Source organism: Cinclus cinclus, chromosome 25, assembly GCF_963662255.1.
Source record: "Cinclus cinclus chromosome 25, bCinCin1.1, whole genome shotgun sequence".
In the NCBI taxonomy this organism is placed as follows: Eukaryota; Metazoa; Chordata; class Aves; order Passeriformes; family Cinclidae; genus Cinclus; species Cinclus cinclus.
In genome coordinates, this window is record NC_085070.1 from 1868490 (window position 1) to 1881648 (window position 13159).

At 50.6% G+C, this 13159-nt stretch overlaps 1 protein-coding gene across 1 annotated transcript in view; it reads left to right on the forward strand.

Moving 5' to 3' along the window:
- KIRREL3 (kirre like nephrin family adhesion molecule 3) overlaps positions 1-13159 on the forward strand; it is a 138808-nt gene that overhangs the window by 67699 nt on the left and 57950 nt on the right. The gene's annotated exons all lie outside the window — the stretch shown is intronic.

The window sequence follows — 13159 nt, forward strand, 5'->3', positions numbered from 1 at the left end:
AAAACCTTTGGCAAATGATGGAGGCAGAGCAAACCCAAAGCCAGTATTCTCAGGAACCTTGTGTTATGACTTTAAACAGGATTCCTGCTTTTCCAGCCCCATTTTCCTGCTACTGTGCAATTTGCAGGCTCTCTAGGAATGCTGTATTAATGACTCTGCCTCCATAGGGATGCCTTCATAGAGGGACTTGACTGTGAAGAGCCACCCCAGGGGATTCCCTCTGAGCAGAGATTTAAAGATTTGGGTAATTTATCTTAAAATGGGGGTGCTAATAGACCTGCTAATGGTCTATGCAGGATGAATGACCCTGGGAACGTCTACAGGACTGGAGGGCAGACAAGGGCACTGAAGTGTCTGTGAGGCCGAACATTTTCCATGTGGAGCTGTGCTGCTGCCTGATAAGGGATTCAGAACAACCCCAGATATCTGTCAATGCTTGGACATTGGGATTGATCGTGCTCCATCCTGCACAGTCTGGGCTTGGTTTCCTTCGAAATGCATGGCCCATGGCCCAGCCACATCAGAGATAAGGAATTGCATCACATTGATCAAACTCAGCTGATGGACGCTGGATTCATCCGTGGGGATTTGCTCAGCCCTTACTGCAGAGCCGGTGACCTCTACAGCTCAGGGACACATCACTGGCATCCAGCAAGCTCTGCTGGGATCCACCACAACATCATCAGTGGCTCAGTCTGTTTGATATTTAAATGCTCTGCACGGTGCTTAAAGCAGAGCTGGGGGTTGTTCTTGGTTTGCCGGAGCTGGATGTCCAGTTCCAGCTACACTTTTCCCTGAGGAGATGGTCACCATGGCATCCCTGGGATTCCCATGTCCTGAATGAGGGACAGAGTTTAGGACCCTGTCCAAGACAGCAGTGGGAGGATATGAGGTGTGAGAGGTGTGTTGAACAGGGAGTGTTTTTATCTGGCTGGAGCTGCTGGACTGGATGCCACAGGGGTGCTGAGTCCAGCTCTTTGCAGGCCCATGATGCTGGGGAGAGGGCTGGGAAGCAAGGCACTGATAGATCAGGGACATGGGATTAGTATCTTTCTAAGGACTTCATTTATTATTTCTGGTGCTGTCTTACACCTGGTAGGGTTCAGCTGGTACCCAGACCAAAGCTCCCAGCCCAGCCCTTGCTGCCTATCTCAATGCCACCACAAAAGAGCAAAGCACTGAATTTCCATGTCCCTGGTGTGACCTTTCCTCGATTCCTCTGCAGCAAAACAGCCAGGGGTCTGAGTGGGAATGTCTCCTGGTGGAGAGAGGAAAGAGCATCACTCAACACAGCCTCCTCCTGCCAAGGAAGGGGGGATGCAAGAACTTGTAGTAGGTGACCTGGAAATGAGAATATTCACAGAATCCAACAATGGTTTGAGTTGGAAGGAACCTTGAAGTTCATTTCATTCCATGCCCTTCTGCCATGGCCAGGGACACCTTCCACTGCCCCAGGCTGCTCCAAGCCCTGTCCAGCCTGGCCTTGGACACTTCCAGGGGTAGCCACAGCTTCTCTGGGCAGCCTGTGCCAGGGCTTCACTCCCATGGCCTAGAAAGGGACACATCTGTCATGGTTGTCCTTTGTTTCCAACAGCCACAGCGTAGACATGAGCTGTAGGCAACACCCCACATCCTCCTCTGATCCCAGATCAGCCCATCCCCATCACAGTCAGCCATGCTCTAAGGTCTTGGAAACCTCTCCATCCCTCCAAACTCAGTCTGTGCTGATGTCAGGTGCTCAGCACTTGGGAACAAGGATCCATGCCCAAGGAAGGACAGTTGGGTCCAGAAATCTTCTCATTATTCCCGCAGAGTGGGGTAGGAGCTTTTCCCAGCCCTGGTGGGTCCATCCCAACATGTCCATGGAGAGCAGCACAAGGCAACAATCTAAAATCCTGGAGAATCTCCACCCTTCCTAGTGACCTAAATTGAACAGTTGTGAAAAATTTTCATCCTTTCCCTCGGTTTGATCCTGCTGCTGTGCAAACAGCCAGGGACAGAGAAACCACAGGGACAAATCCTTCCCTGTGAGGGTGGTGAGGCCCTGCAAAGGGTGCCCAGAGAAGCTGTGGCTGTTCCATCTCTTAAAGTGTCCAAGGCCAAATTGGAACAGAGCTTGGAGCAACCTGGGATGATGAGAGGTATCCCTGCCTATGGCAGGGGTGGGATAAGATGGTCTTTAAGGTCCCTTCCAGCCCAGACTAATTCTGAGATTCTACAAATGAAAAGGCATCCTTCTTCCTTGAAGTGGCAGTCATACTTCAAATCCCAGGCACAGGAATTGCCAGGGAGATTTTTCCCAGCCTGGCCTAAAGTCTTGTCTCTTCTCACCCTTTCCTGTTTCCAGTTTCCTCAGTGACACATCCCAGCATCCAGATCTGGGTTTTCTCCAGCCCTGAGCTTCAGCTGGGAAAAGCAGCAATAGCCATTGCTTTGGGGCAGGGAATAGTTTAAGGGGGAGCACGTGACAAAGCTGTAGCCTTTAAGGGAAAGAGGAGACAAAAGGAAAAATCAGCCTTTCACCTTAAAAACAGATAAATAATATCAATCCTTCCACACTCAAAGGAAAGTAGAATCCCTCCACTCTTCAAAGTGCAACCTGGGAATGACAAAGCACCCCTGTGATGTCTCCATCATGTGCTGGAGCACCTGGCATTGGTGAGAGCAGGAACTTCTCTGTCATCCAAGTCTGGCATAGCAGGATCAGACCAGGTACCTGCACATCCCAGCTGGATCAGGCAGGGAAATGCCGCAGGAGCGGGGAGGGCAAAGCCACTGGTACTGAGCAAGTGCATCAGCATCAGGGCCACAGTGGTGAAAATGAGTCCTGAGCTGGAAACTCACACCTCGTTCTGTCTTCTGAACACCAGCCAGGAGCCCAGCACTGAGGCTAGAGATGAAGCAAGGCTCAAAATACAAACCTCCCTCAATCTCCTCAGCCTGCAGGCAGCTGGGAAGGGCTGTGCCCATCCCTGGGATCGCCCAGGCACCCTCTGCCCTGGATGTAGGCTGGGATGGGGAGGTGGTGCCTGCCTTGCTCTCCCACCCTTCCAGCTCCATATACCCGGGTTGGTGTGCCAGGCCCATCCCAAGGGAAATTCAGGGCTCAGCTGCAATGAAGCTCCCAGGCCTGTAAGGTGCTGTTAGGATAGTAAATACCAGAGCTAATTAACAGAGGAGGTGTTGGCTAATGAGCTCAAGGCACATGCAGCCTCAAACAGATCCAGATAATCAAGCCCAGACCTTAACCACCAGGTCCCAGTCTCCCATGTCATCCCACTGTGCTCTGCATCACTGAATTTCCATGGCACCTCCTGGGAGGAGACAGGCAGGAGTTCTCTCCCCCCATCCTGCAAGAGAGGGGAGCTAAGAGCAGCTCTCACCAGAAAGAGGGGACCAGCTCAAGGTTTTGCTCCTCTTTTCCTTTTTTCCTATATTTTAATGAACAGTAATAATCCCCCTATTTTTTCCCCTCTCCTTTTTTTTTTTTTAATGCAATTTGAAACTATCTGACATACAGGAAAAATAATGAATCCGGTTTTTCGCCTGCGTTCTCTGATCTGTCAGTCTGCACCCAGGAGCTGCATGCGGGGGGAGGAGGAGGCAGGGGTGCTGGCCTACATTGGGGAGATAATGATGTTCCTGCTGATCCCCCTCCCAGGAGAAGGTTCAGGCATGTCCTGCAGCTGAGGCGAGCCAGGGTATGCCACAGCCTTTTCCTTCAGCTTTGTGTTTCTCTTTGTGAGAGGATGCTTGTAGCTACAGTAAAGCAAGATGTGCTTGGAGCATCTCTGCAATCTCGTGGGCTCTTCCCTGATTCCCAGGGGCTCTGGGACTGGATCCACCAGGTCCCTGCTGCCTCCAAAGGAGATTGACCTGGGCCTGTGCTCTTTAGTTTCAGCATCTGCCCCAAAAGCATCTGTAACCATCACTCAGTGTAGGATTAGTGAGGATGCTGCAGCCTCTGTGGAGTCCCAGATTCATTTGGAGAGCTCCAGAATCATTTTGGCTGGAAAAGACCTCCCAGACCATCAAGTTCAGCCCGTGACCATTCCCCCCTTGGGGATCAGCCCAGAGCACTGAGTTCCAGATCCAGTTGTTCCTTGAACATCTCAAGAGGGCAGACTCTAACACCACCCTGGGCAGCCCCTTGCAATGCCTGAGCACCCTTTCCATGGAGAAATTCCTCCTGATGTCCAACCTGACCCCCCCTCATGCAGTCTGAGGCCAATTCCTTTTGTCCTGTCTGTTGTTCCCTAAGAGCAGAGCCAGACATTCACCTGGTTCCACTCTCCTGCCAGGGAGTTATCCCCTCTGAGCCTCCTTTTCTCCCAGAAGGTCCCACATGGAACACCCAAACCACAGCCCCCAGGCATCCCCCCAGAGCAGGTGGGGGTTTTGCACAGGTCTTGGTGCAGGGCAGTTGGGCAGAACAGAAGGCTTGCACAAGAGCAGGGATAAAGGGATACTCCACCTGGGAAAGCTTGGGATTCAGAACACCTGGTCTATCTGTGCCTCAGTTTCCCCCATGCCCAGAGAAGCTGTGGCTGCCCCTGGATCCCTGGAAGTTTCCAAGGCCAGGTTGGAGAGAGCTTGAAACAACCTGGGATAGTGGAAAGTGTCCCTGCCCATGGCAGGGGGTGGAACAAGGTGAGCTTTCTGGTCCTTTCCAACTAAAATCATGCCATGATTCTTTGATTTGATACTCAGCTGCCTGTGCTGGGGCATCCCCAGCACAGGGATCCTGTGTGTGATAGGGGCTCTTATCAGTAAATTTGATTACATCAGTGGTAACAAGGCCACGTGGGCTGGTAACTTTTCCTTCATCCCTCTCCCATCCCTGCTGACACATCTGAGAAGCTTTACCCTGACTTTCCACCACCCTGACAGGCAGAATTGGAACCATTAATCATGGTTGTCCTGGATCACGGACCCACCTCTCTCAGCTGTGGGCAACACTCTTCAGTTTACAGGCAGCCAGGGCAGACATAACAAAGCAGAACAGCTCCCTCTGAATCCCCCTGCCCTGAGTTAGGGCTTGGCATCATCCTTTTGGTATCATCCATCCAAAAACACTGCCTTGGTGGGGAGAATTGAGTGAGGACCTGGAAAATGCAATATATTCTTTGGTGTTGTGCTGCCCTTCTAGCTAGGAGAGAAAATTTAAAGATTTTTGCTCTTTGAAGGGTGAATATTCCAAGTAAACAATCCATACCTGGCCAGCTACCTGCCTGCACAGCATCTGGCTCTTTGTTAAAGTGTGGAAAGGAGATGCCAAAACTTCTTTCTCCTTGCACAGAAGGCTTTTCAGTAGAATACAAGTGCTCACTTATCCCATGTCAGATTTGCTTGTGTGCTCTCCAAAATGGATCCTGCCCAGAGCCAGCTCTTACAAAGGATTTCAGAACTTTGACATTTGGTTAAATTCCAATCCATTGTGAAAACTGAATATTTAAAACACTCTCTAGCCAAGAATCTGGGAGCAAATCCCTCCTCAGCATGTAAAAGCAAAGAGTATTCCAGTGATATTCCTCAAAGTGACCTGGAGAGGGCTTAGATGGAGGAAAATCAGCCCCTCCAGGGCAGTGAGTGGGAAAGCAGAGCTGAGCTTTGCTGCAGTGAGATGAAACCATCTCTAAGAATAATTTCTGAATCGTAGGGATCTTCATTCTCCAGCAAGACACTGTTCCACTGGAGATACACATTTCTAGCGTCAGCAGATGGATAATGTGAAATTTTCACCAAAAAAAAAAAAGAGACTAATCACTAGGAGGAAATAAAAAAAAAGGTGGGGGAAATTTTAGGAAATATCAGTGTTTATTTTCTCATGAGCTTCTTAATGTGAGGAGGGTCCATGAACGAGGCTCAGCTGCAGAGAGAGGAGGGAAACAGGGGTACAAGTGTCTGCTTGGGATGGAGAGGAGGCAGCATTCCCTCCTGCTCACACACACACTAAAGTGCCACAAGACAAATAGGACCGAGAGAGAGATGCGCTGTTTAAACTTTCATCACTATTTTTCTCCCTGGCTCCCCTTGTTTCTTTTGATTTATTTTTTAGTGTGTTTTCCCCAGCCTCTTCTGTTTGTCTGCATCTCTTTCCTCTCCTTCTCCCTGGCACCGTTCCGGGGCACCAGGAGCTGCCCAGCATTTTTCAGGCTGCCCAGGCTCAGCTCCCCTGGGAGGAATGAGGAAGCAGAGCAGCATCAGGCTGGGCAAGATGTGGCCAGGATACAGCAGGGACAACAGGGGACCTGTAGACAAAACATCCTCCTTTCCCCATCCATCCCTGGCTGAGCAAGGACTGGGGGACAGCTCTGTATCGCTGTCCCAGGGCTTGGGGTGGGATTGATGCAGGAAGGGTGCCAGCCTTCCATGTCATGCCAATCTCAGCAGGGCCAGAGGCTGCCAGCACACAGAGGGAGCTGAATGCTTGGAAACAATGCCAGAGCTCATCCCAGAGCCAGTGTGGCCTCTGTACACTGACCATGGACAACACGGGCTGGGTTGTTCTCAGCCTGTCTTGTGTAGGGAAGGTGCAGACAGCTCCAGGGATTGTTTTGCAGAATCACAGAATCATGGAATGGTTTCGCTTGGAAGGGACCTTAAAGCTCATCTCATTCCACCCCCTGCCATGGGCAGGGACACCTTCCACCATCCCAGGTGAAGCCCCATCACAGCATCCTGTGCCAGGGCCTGCCCACCCTCCCAGGGAACAATTCCTTCCCAATATCCCATCCAGCCCTGCCCTCTGGCAGTGGAAGCCATTCCCTGTGTCCTGTCCCTCCATCCCTTGCCCCAGGTCCCTCTCCAGCTCTCCTGGAGCCCCTTTAGGCCCTGGAAGGGGCTCTGAGCTCTCCCTGGAGTCTTCTCCTCTCCAGGTGAGCACCCCCAGCTCTCCCAGCCTGGCTCCAGAGCAGAGGGGCTCCAGCCCTGGAGCATCTCCATGGACTCACTGCAGCAGCTCCACGTCCTTCCTATGCTGAGGACTCCAGAGCTGGACTCAGCTCTGTGGATGGGGTCTCAGAAGGGCAGAATCCCCTCCCTCATCCTGCTGCCCATACTGCTGGGAATGATCCCAGGACATGAAGATGAGGATAAGAAGAGTGGAGCCTCCTCCTGCTGAGCAGCTGCAGACGGGAATGGTCTCCAGTTTTCAGATGTAGGATGCAAAGGAAGATCTGATCAGTCATGCTTGAAGAGAGAATATTCCACACTGGAGTCAGCCCTGTGCTGACCCCATTTAAGCTCAGACCACTGGCTCTGTGTTGTTCATTTTTCCTTACCTGCCAAAGCAAAAGGATTTAAATCCTAATTGCACCAGGAAGGGGAAAGGTAGAACGGATGCACATCTATGGAGTGGAGGATGCAATTGGCATCCAGGGCTACGTTTCCTCCAGATTTTAGGTCACTGAGCCCCACAGTCCTGCCCCAAGTCCCCACTTGGTGCTGCCCTGAGAAGCCCAGCCCATGACAATGTTCAGACAGCAAAATCCCTGCCTTTCAAGTGCTGGACAAAACCTAAGAGTCTGTTTATATCCTTCCTTGCTCTGAAGAACTGCTGGAAATCTGAATCCTAAATGTGTAAAGGCCTGATAAATGGAAAGCTAAACATTCCTGGAGCTGTAAGCTGCTCTGCAGTGGTTTAGGCCCTCACAATGTGCAGCCTTCAGGGTTGATAATACAGCAAGACCCTGAGCAGTCTGCTGGAAAACTCTGCCAGAAACACAATCCCTGTAAGGGGATTCTCTTATCCAGTGCAGCAAGCTTCATCCTAAAAGCAGTTTTGTGTTCTAGCCCCTTTTTCCTCCCCTTGGAAAGCTTTCCTAGACACTTGATGAAACAGAGAACCTTCTTTCTCCCCCACCATCCAAATTTTCCTGTTTTTTCCTTTGTCTTCTACCAAACTTCTCCTGGTTCTTTCACTGTAACTCATCCCAGTGAAGCCTCCCAGCCTTCATTTTGCCAATTAAACGAGCCAACCTCTGCTGATTTCGCCTGGTAGGGGAGCTGCTCTTTTCCTTTGATCAGCTCCAGGGAATTCTGCATCCATGAGTGTGGCCAAAACCCCCCAGAATCTCAAAAGCATCGTGCAGAGCAACACCACTAAAGCTCCAAAACGCCCCAGGGCTGCTGGGGAAAGCAGACTGTCTGGGAAGAGGAGGCTGCTCCCTGCAGCTCTCAAGCAGAGGGGAGGATGTTCTGATCCCAAATGATGCACAGAAATTATACCACAGCCAATTAACTCTTCATTCTGCTCAATATCATTAGCAAGAGCTAACTGCCAAAGTCACACCCCCAAAGTCTTGATACATTGACCATCTTTTGGACCAGGACAGGATAATAGATAGACAGAATATTTGGGGTTGGATGGCAGTCTAGTCCAATCCCCCTGCCACGGGGGAGGAAGAGACACCTTCCACTGGATCAGAAGCTCACAATCTTCCAGGGAAGGCTCTTCCAGAGACCGCAGGTTGAATCCTGCTTCTTTCCCAAGTGCCTTGCCAGCCGGCAAACCAGGACCCCGAATGCCCCAGCACGGAGCAGAGATGGGATTTGCAAAGGCAAGCTCTGCTTGCAGGGTTTGTGTTCCAAAACCTCCCCAAGGGCAAGCGGCTTGCGCGGGTCAGGGCAGCGCCAGGTCCGGTCAGGCCCAGCAACTGTTCTGTGATGCCTCTTAAGCCTGACTTGTCTACAAGAGCTGAACATGCTTCCCTGCCAAGCTGCAGTGCCGTGTCTGAATGCACAAACACTCTGCCACAGCAGAGCAAAGCTTCCCCATCCACCCTGGCTGCTCTGAGGCTCAGCTGAGCCTCTGAGTCCCTCTGGGCTGGCTCCCCGGGGCTTCCCTTGCTGCAGAGACAAAATGCAGGAGCAAAGGTACCCGTGTTCAGCTTGGCTTTTTCATCTCCACAGGGCCTTGTGTTCTCTCCAGGTGTTCACTGGGAGGCAGCTGTTCCACTGGGGAGGCTGGGGATGCTCTTGGTTCATCACAGGATCACGGAATAGGTTTGGAAGGGACCCTAAAGCTCATCCAGTGCCACCTGCTGCCATGGGCAGGGACACCTTCCACTATCCCAGGTGAATCCAAGCCCCATCCAGCCTGGCCTGGGACATTTCCAGGGATCCAGGAGCAGCCACAGCTGCACCCTATGCCAGGGCCTGCCCACCCTCACAGGGAGCAATTCTTCCCAATATCCCATCTAACCCTGTCCTCTGGCAGTATGAAGCCATTCCCCCTTCTCCTGTTCCTCCATCCCTTGCCCAAGTCTCTCTCCAGCTCTCCTGGAGCCCCTTTAGGCTCTGGAAGCAGCTCTCAGGTCTCCCCAGAGCAATTTCCTCTCCAGGCTGAGCACGCCCAAATAATTTATACTTGTGTTCTCAGCTTTGGGGCCAGGCAGCACCTTCCAGTGGTTCGTGGCACATTGTGATCACCAGGAGCATCCTCTGGTCACTGTCATTTGTTTAACTCCCACAGAGCCCCGAGTGCCACAGAGCCCTGGGGAAGGGGAGCCATGAAGATGAGCAATGCATCAGCAAGGCTTTATCCCAGGGATCTCATTCCACAGGGGATTCTTTTGCTGAGTCTACAACCACCTGAACATTCCTTGCAGATATTTGGCTCAGGGCAACCCTCAGGGGCTGCTCAGTGTCTGCGTCTCCAGCCCAGCAGCTGGGTGGTCCTTGCCCACCAGCAGGGGCTGGGGTTGAATCACTTCACACTAAAGGAGGTTGGTTACACAAACCCAGCAGCAGTAAGGTACCAGCCACAGCAACATAGGAAAACAGCCTTAATTGGGGAAAATGTACTGCTGGCTGCAGGGCTTTTTGCTTCCTCCACTTGCAGGTTGCTGGAGGATCCTGTTATCTCAGTAAATATTGCTAATGACCCAGACTCTGTTTGCTTGCCACATCCTTGTCCGGGAGCATTTAAAGACATCCACATCACTCCTTACTCAAAGGCAGTGTTAGCCTGGGTTCTCAGCCCAGCACTGAAGAATTCTGTGGGGTCACTAATTAATCAAGTTGTGCAGAGTGGGACAGTGTGCAGAAAAACCTCTAACAACTAATTTTAAAAGCTGAAGAATGCACTAAGAGCACCATCATTTAATTGTGTTTCTTTATGATGATGTGCTGTAAGTGCACTTTTCCAAAGGGCAGGGAGCAGAGACCCCAAACTGTCAGCTCTCATCCAGACAGCTCAGAGCTATGGAGAATGGATTGAAGCTTGTCCAAGATTGATTTAAAAATATTCAGCAATTCCTGTATTTTGACAGAAAATGAGGAGAAAATGAAGGAGAAGTTTGTCAGCATTTCTTTGTAAAGTTTTGTCTGCAGTGAAGAGAGGGACAAGTGTCCAGCTGAGGTCTTGAGAGCAATGTGAGGAACAGGAGACCTTCTGCTGGGGTTATTCAACTCCATGTCCATTTGGGAGTAATTTATGGGGACTCCCACCCCAGAAAAGCTGCATGCCTTAGACTTACGGAATCATTCAGGTTGGAAAAGCACTGTAAGCCCATCCAAGCATTCCCCCAGCACTGCCACCATGTTCACCAGTAACCATGTCCCCAAGTGCCACATCCAGGGACGGGGACTCCACCACTGCCTTGGGCAGCCTGTTCCCACCTGACCACCCTTTCAGTGAAGAATTTTTCCCTAATATCCCAAATACACCTCCCCTGGTGCACCTTGAGGCCCTTTCCATCCAGCTTTCTGTTCCTGTGGGCTTGAGCTGTCCTGGATCCCCTCTCCATCATGTTAATCTTCCTGGGCATGTGCAGGTTAACTCCATTTGCTTTGCTGTCAGGAATAACACCCCCCTGCAACCCCAAACAACTCTTCCTATTTATATCCCTGGTTTAATCAGCAAGGCTAGCGCTTCCATAGCTACGTGATTAAAAATTAGGAGACCAGATTCTGTAGTGGTGCCTCATAATAACAACCAATCCTGGGAGCATAGTGGATGAATAATGGATCATGGCTCCATGCTACCGGCTTCTTGCTTTCTCTCCTTTCTTCTTCTCCCCTTTTCATCTTTTCATTCCTCTGTACCTCCTTCTCCTCCTCCTCTGCCTCCTCTCCCAGGCTGGAGTTGGAGTGGGGAAGGAATACATCCATCCTTCAGACTGCAGAAGTTAGAGAGACATCACTGATTCCTCTTCATCAGACCCTCCACCCCAAGCAAATTCCCTGTTAGGGAGCCTGGAGACATCAATAATTCACAGCTACCTGGAGGACTGGGCAATGAAAACCATTTACTTGGGAAGAGGTAACCACAACCCATCCTCTCCTCATTGCCATAAGCAGCTCCTCAAGGCTGGCTGCTGACCCCATAGGGAGAAACAGGAGCAAAACTGTAAAAACTGAGGATTTCTGGCACAGGCCAGACAAGTGATTCCATGTTTGTTTGTGTTATGTTGTCCCCTGTCCCATAATATCCCTTAGTGGACACTTTGCAGGGGCGATGTTGCTGCAGGAATACCAGGAAAAGAGTCAGGAATGTCAAACACCCTACCATAAAAGTTCCTTCATTAAATTCCAATATGGTTTTCAGAGAAAGATTTGTGGGTTGGTTTTTTTCCCCTCTCTACAAGATGAATTTTCAATATTTTTTACAAGCAGAGGTCAAATTCAATTAATGGATTCAGTGAGGGGGAAAAAAACTATTGAAAAATGCCAGATTTGGTTTCAAACAGCATAAGCTCATCCAATGAAATAAAACAAATAAATTTTAAAAATTAAAATTCATGCTTCCTTTATAGTCAAACAACATCAGAATGGAGCAGAATTGTTCCCACCTTCACACCTCAGTGACAGGCGTTCCAACTAACCCAGAACACAGATCTTCACTTTCTTTTTCCACTCTTTTAGCCTGGAGGGGAAAAAAAAAAAAAAAAGTACATTTTGGATCCGTGTAGAAAAGCTTTTTTCCCCAGTCTTTGGGTTCCACCCACTGAGCTGCAAAATCCCATTACTCCCAGTGCTTGGCAGGCGTGTGTGCGCAGCAGGGTGTGCCTGCAGCACATCTGCAAAGCCCTGGCTGGGGCAGGGAACATAAGGGAACATAATCCCTTCCCAGTTCTGACCAGCCTGGCACTGCAGGAGCCAGTGAGGAGTTTTTAAATACTCCTCAGTTTTTAAATACTCCACAACGCGCGGGCAGCTCAGCGGTAGAGATGGGCTTGGGGATTTCCGAGGGGGCTCAGGCCAACTTTGGCTCTGACTTGGAACAAAACCAGCTCTGCTTTGGCAGAAACCTGTTGGATTTCACCCAACTGCATCCCCTCTGAAGGATGATGAGTGTCAGAGGGTTCTACCACCCAATTCTGAGCAGGGTGTGAAGGAGCAATTTCCCATTTCTGGATAATGCCTTTCACATGTCCTTCATATTCCTGCTGGCCTCCCACCCCCACATGGTCCTCAGAACATCCCCAGACAGGCCATGGGTGGATGGGCAGCACATCTGTCTGTAGCAAGAACAGCATTTGGCTTCCCACGGGTCATGGCTGGGAAGAGCTCAATGCCTTTGTGTTTGGGCTGGAAGGGCTCTCACTGGGAGGGCTCTCAATGAGGTTGCCAGCAGCTTTCAGCAACAATGAGGTTTCCCGTGGTTTCCCTGGAATAATGTGAGGCATCCATGGGGTTGGGGATACTGTTAAAGAACCAGGGAGAGGGAGGGCCAAGTTCAGATCTCTCACAGAGCAGAAATAAAAGTGAATTTGTCTTATTTAGTCAGGAACTTTTTATCTCTTGATGAAACACCCACCAATGGTCAGTAAGGCCAAACTTTTCGTGATTCACCTCTGGAACAGGCTGGAGTCCTCATCCCTGGGGGGATGTGGCACTTGAGGACATGGTTTAGTGGTGAGCTTGGTAGTGATGGGGGAATGGTTGGACTTGATCTTGAAGGTCTTTCCCAGCCTAGATCACACTCTGTTTCCTTGAGGAGCAGGACAAAGCTCCATCTCCAGCACAGATCGTAGATGGAGCAAACCCCTCAGGGTAGCAGAGATAAAAGCTCCTCCCTGCAGAATTAAAGAACAGACCCGCTCTCCAGCTGGATTTCCCTTCTCTTACCATTCTGGGGTACCAGGTTCAAGAGCTGATCCCAGAAGAGAAGACCAAGCTCAGGTGTCCCTCCTCTGCTTCCCTGTTTCCCCGT